The sequence below is a fragment of the Lathyrus oleraceus genome, chromosome 7 (assembly GCF_024323335.1).
Source record: "Lathyrus oleraceus cultivar Zhongwan6 chromosome 7, CAAS_Psat_ZW6_1.0, whole genome shotgun sequence".
Lineage (NCBI taxonomy): Eukaryota > Viridiplantae > Streptophyta > Magnoliopsida > Fabales > Fabaceae > Lathyrus > Lathyrus oleraceus.
The window spans coordinates 362,593,315-362,599,714 of NC_066585.1; positions in this window are offsets into that span (position 1 = coordinate 362,593,315).

Consider the following 6,400-nt stretch of genomic DNA (forward strand, 5'->3'; position numbering starts at 1 on the left):
GAATTCTTGAATTCCGTACCATGATCACTCCTAATTCGGACAACACAGCTGTCCTTTTCCCTTTGGAGTCTGATGCACAGGTCTTTGAAGACATCAAATGTATCTGACTTCTCTCTGATGAAACTTATCCACGTGTATCTGGAATGGTCATCAACCACCACGTAGGCATATCTCTTTCCCCCCAGACTTTCAACCTGCATAGGTCCCATTAAGTCCATGTGCAGCAATTCCAGAACTCTGGAAGTAGTAGGATGTCCCAGCTTCGGATGTGACATCTTGGTTTGCTTGCCCACCTGGCATTCTCCACAGACTCTTCCTTCATCAATGAGCAACTTTGGAATTCCTCTGACTGCTTCCTTGGATATGATCTTCTTCATTCCCCGTAAGTGGAGATGTCCCAGGCGTCTATGGCACAGCTTCACCTCCTGTTCTTCCTTGACTGAAGAGCATATTGTGGATAAGTTTGAGACTTTAGGTTCCCACAGATAGCAGTTATCTTTGGACTTAGATCCTCTCATGACTTCCTGATTGTCACCATTCGTCACAATACATAGCTCCTTAGTAAACTGAACATAGAACCCTTGATCACACAGTTGGCTTATGTTGATGAGGTTTGCAGTTAGTCCTCTTACTAACAACACATTATTCAGTTTTGGAACTCCAGAGCAGTCCAGCTTACCCACACCTTTTATTTTTCCTTTAGCACCATCACCAAAGGTCACATAGCTGGTAGTGTGAGGTTGGATATTTGCCAATAGATTTTCCATACCAGTCATATGTCTTGAGCATCCACTGTCAAAGTACCAGTCTTCTTTGGTAGAAGCTCTTAGAGCTGTGTGGGCTAACCTAGCATACCATTGTCGCTTCTTGTTGGAGACATGGTGCCTAAATGTCTTATGCTTAGGTCTGACATGAGGGACTTGGTTCGGGTAACCATGAAGCCTGTAGCAGAAGGCTTTTATATGCCCAAGCCTACCACAGTGGTGACATTTCCATTTCTGGAATTTCCTCTTCTGATGATTAGTCATCCTGGTTGCCCGATGTTGAGACATTGGATGTGACTTCCCTTTGAATTTCTGAACCTTAGCCTTTGGGCGTTTGCGTTCAGCTGAGGATCTTTTCCCAAAGCCTAAACCAGATGTGGTTCCAGACTTCTGTCCTACCTTTAGGATCTCTTCCAAGGTGTCAGTTCCTTTATTCATCATTCTGATGGATTTAGTCATCTGATTCAGCTTGGAGGTCAGCAGGGTTATCTCACCATTTAGATCCTTTATGGCCGTCAGATGCTTCAGTTTCTCATCTTCCAGCTCCCTGATGAGTTTCTTCTGCTTTTCTCCTTGTACACGTACTTCTGTACTGGTGACACACAGCTTCTTATAAGCTGCAGCAAGTTCATCAAAGGTCAGTTCATCTGCACTTGAGTCATCATCAGTGGCACAAACACTAGTTAGTGCAGTGACATGTTTAGCAGATTCTCCTTCAGATTCACTTTCAGAATCTCCTTCAGACCATGTGATAGCTAGCCCCTTATTTTGCATTTTGAGGTAAGTAGGGCATTCAGCTCTGACATGTCCATACCCTTCACAACCATGACTCTGGGTTCCCTTGCCGTGGTTGAACTTCTCTTCAGAAGTTGATCTTTTCTTAATGTCAGACGGGATGTTCTTGACATTAGGTCTACCTCTTTGATCAATCTTCTTCACGAACTTGTTGAACTGTCTCCCAAGCATAGCTAAGGCTTCTGATATGCTTTCATCACCTCCAGTGTATCCTGCTTCTGACTCCTCTTCAGAATTAGATACAAAAGCTACACTTTTGTTCTTCTTTTCAGCATTCTCACCCAAGCCCATTTCAAAGGTTTGGAGAGAGCCAATTAGTTCATCCACCTTCATATTGCAGATGTCCTGCGTCTCCTCTATGGTTGTGACCTTCATAGCAAATCTCTTAGGTAAGGACCTGAGAATCTTTCTTACAAGTTTCTCTTCAGGCATTTTCTCACCTAGTCCATCAGAGGTATTTGCAATTTCAAGAATATTCATGTGAAAGTCATGAATAGTCTCATCCTCTTTCATCCTCAGATTTTCAAACTTGGTGGTCAGCATCTGAAGTTTGGACATCTTCACCTTGGAAGTACCTTCATGAGTTACCTTAAGGGTATCCCAAACTTCCTTATCTAGTTCACAGTGGTGCACCAGTCTGAAGATGTTCTTACTGATTCCATTGAACAATGCATTCAAGGCCTTGGAGTTTCCAAGAGCTAATGCCTCTTGCTCCTTGTCCCACTCTTCTTCAGGAATCTGCACACTGACTCCATCTTCACCTGTCTTTGTTGGATGTTCCCATCCTTTGTTGACAGCTCTCCAGACTTTACTATCTAGAGACCTAAAGAAGGCTATCATACGAGGCTTCCAGTCATCATAGTTAGAGCCATCCAACATGGGTGGTCTATTTGAGTGTCCTATATCCTTGTCCATGGTACTAGAAAGTAACTTCCCTAGATCTCACCCAGATATTAATAGGCAGGGTGCCTGCTCTGATGCTAATTGAAATTCTAATTATCAGACTTTAGATGTCACACGGGTTGTTATGACATCCAATTCTGCACAGACAAGAATTATGCAGAACTTAAAAGTAAGTGCAGTAAATAACATAAGTAATTGTTTACCCAGTTCAGTCCAACATGACCTACATCTGGGGGCTACCAAGCCAGGGAGGAAATCCACTATCAGTAGTATTAATTCAAAGCTAAACTCACCCGTTTACAACTCGTCACTTAATCCCTACCCAATGCAATTTCAATCTTACTCTAAGATCAGAGTTCCTACTCACTCCCCCTCAATCACCTCAGTGATTACTACCTTTAATCAATATTAAAGACAATTTTGAAGTCACACTTCAAACAACTCTTGATACACAACACTCACGCTTAAAAGCTTTGAGCGACACAACACTTACAACTCAATGAACACCTTATTCCAAAGCAATCATCTACGTGATAATGGCTTGGCTTACAAGATATGTCTAATACAAGACTCAAAAATACAGCAGTGAAGTATGATGGACACACTAAATCTTCACGCCTCAAAATCCCCAGTTCTGAATGAAGGAACGACTTCCTTTTTATATTGCAGTACTTGGGCCTTTGCACTTGTATTCTCCTGAATTTAAGGTCACGCGAGTTCCCCTAAATTCCACATCTAGGTTACTAACAAATAGGCTATTTGTTAGGTTCATTAAATGTAGCTTGGTTGTTGATTTCCTGGATTTTCTCTCAGCTGTTGAATCCCTGAAGAATAGCCTGAGAAAAAGCTGAAACAGAAAACTGAACAACCTACAATATAGCATATGCTGTCAGGAATGAATGTCACGACATTCAGCTTGACATCAAGGATCATATGCTAAGTCTGTTTTTCCAGAAAACAGACTGTACAATTTTGCTGACCTGTATATGACCAAAAAGACCATACTACAGTAACAACTTACATTAATAAATGTCAAAGTATCCAATTTGACATTTACACATTTGGCCTTAAGTCAGTTCTGTTATCCTCTTGAAGAACAGACTAAGAAACATACTGAAGTATAGCAGAACACCACTCTGTCTATTGTTCAGTATATGCTGTCAATGATGAATGTCATAGCATCCAGTTTGACATTCAGTCAGTAGGCCTTATGCCAGGTCTGGTATTTCCTTGACAACCAGACTGGAAATAAATACTAAGTTCTAACAGAACACCAACTGTTCTATTCCTTAGTATCTGCTGACAGGGATGAATGTCACAACATCCAGTTTGACATTCAATAAATCCTGTATTAGCTAATCCTGCAGTAACTACTCAAGTGTGTCATGACATCAGTCAAGACATCAGAGTACAGTTAGATATTCTAACCTACAATGCAGTCATGACATCAGTCAAGACATTAGAATCCAGCTAGTGTTTTACCATATAATACAACCAATTAAACACCTACACTTCCTACTCTTACACCGACCTTTCGACCTCTAAGACTCATCTTTCTTTGTCCCGGCTGGCTCCGGGATGGCAGTACGAGTTTTACTTGAAGCAACCTCTTGAATTGAATTTTCTCGGGAACGATCGTCGTGAAATATTTCTTCCAGGCGCTGAAGCCCCACTTCAAGAGCGTGTGAATTTCGGTGCCAAATAATGTCAAACATGTTATTCAATAGTTGGTTAGCACCTTTTACACTGAGATTCTCTTGTAGAGTGTGGAGGACTGGCAAGGCTCCAGGTTGCATCACTGTAGGTGAAATTACGAAGCTTAAAACAGATCTGGATGTAGCAAAAATACCGATTCAGGATCTACGACGTTTTACGATAGAGGAAAAGGTGGTGGATCGTTTGCTGCTAGATCAGGAGCAATGGCTTCACGCGCAATGGCATATCTGGTAGCTTTAGATCCAGCCATCACCGATAACTATGAGAAAAGAGGCTATGGAAATACGAGGACATAAGATTGAGATCAAGCTTTGTTGAAACAAGATACGATGGATTTTCACGTTTGATCGAGGATATTTTTGCTCCGTTGATCGGAGAAGTTAGAAACTCAAATGTTTGAGAGAATATGAATTCGTGGAAATCATAGCAGTTAGAAGTCTATTCCCACGGAGGGCGCCAATGTTCAGTTTGAGAACCAGAAAAGGATACAGTTGAAAAATTGATGATCTTGAACAATGGTGATGACAGACCATGACTTCAAGATGCGGTGGAGTGGAGGAACTTGCAAGGTTATATATATATATATATATATATATATATATATATATATATATATATATATATATATATATATATATATATATATATATATATATATATATATAGATAGAGAGAGAGAGAGAGAGAGAGAGAGAGAGAGAGAGAGAGAGAGAGAGAGAGAGAGAGAGAGAGAGAGAGAGAGAGAGAGAGAGAGAGAGAGAGAGAGAGAGAGAGCTATTTATTAGTCGTGGTTTGCAAAGAGTCATTGGATCAGTTTAAATTTTTCGTGATCATAAGAATGATAATCTTCGTGCATTAGAAAGATTCTAGAAGGAGTGGGACCCCTTTCTGATGGTTGGATGAGGTCGATGTAATTAGCCTAAAATAGTCCGGGATAGATTTATTAGGTATTGATGGATTGATTAAGTATAAGTGATTGTAGTCCAAATATGATTAAGTCTCCTACTAGTGAAATGAAACTACAAACAAATGAAATTCTAAGTACGTTTAAGAATAGTGTACAAAGTATTGTTTGAATTGAAATTGGATAACATACTTCATATACAATACCCAAAAAATTGTAAATTTTGATAGAGCAGATGTTTGCATCTTATGGGCTAATGATTTTAGAAGAAATGAAATTCTTACTCTAGAGGCTATTTTCCCTATTTATAGTAAACAACATAGTTTGCATGCTTGACACATGACTATGCTTAGACAAAATATATTTAACTGGCTTAAAAATTATTTTAAGCAAATTTCTAAAATGGTTGTAGTGTTTCGTCTTCAACTCATTGTCTTTCTTCAACTCATTTTGTCTTACAGTCCTAACTAAACAAATGTCAACTTTTAGTTTTCGATAGATAGGAATCCTTCTATTTTTTATTATGTCATTTTGAAGAGAAAAAAAGTCCTAAATCATAAATCTTTTTACAATATTAATAATTCATCATTTTTTTTTCTATTATGTCGTTAAGTACTATTATTTATTTTTAAAAAAATTTCATACAATATTTTTTTTTGACGGGTAAATTTCATACAACATTGAAAAGTAATTTTGTTTAAAAATTTTCTCATACAATATTAATTATATTTCTTAATATTTACAAAAATGTTAAAATGATATATTATAAGAAAAGAGAATATTTTACATATGAGATTATTAGATATTTATCTTCAACAACTCAATTTTAAAATACATTTTAATATACTCCGAACAACTTTCTCACATTATAATATAGTTTTTTTTTATCTATAGAAAAATGACAACAACAACAATTTTTTTATATAAATAAAATATTACAAATTTAAAAACAAAATCAAAGTGTCGAACTTAATAATTTCAACAATTATTATTAATTGAGATAAATCTTACTAACAATATAATCAGATTCTAATTCTAATTACCAAAGTGATGTAAAGAAGAAGATTATGATGCAGGAAATGCAAGATTCTAAAGTTGTGTCGCCATTGTTGCAGGTGATGAAGCTTGTCGAGTTTTTGTGAGTGCAACCATGGCTGCTCAAGGAAGAAGAAGCAGTTACACCAGTGGACTGCAATTGAATTTAATTAGAACGATTAGATTGTTAGAAAGAGAAAGGGATCGATAAAGGGAACGATACCATACTGGAAATGTGTATTGTGAACTTCATTTCACTTTTGATTAATAGAAGTTAATGATT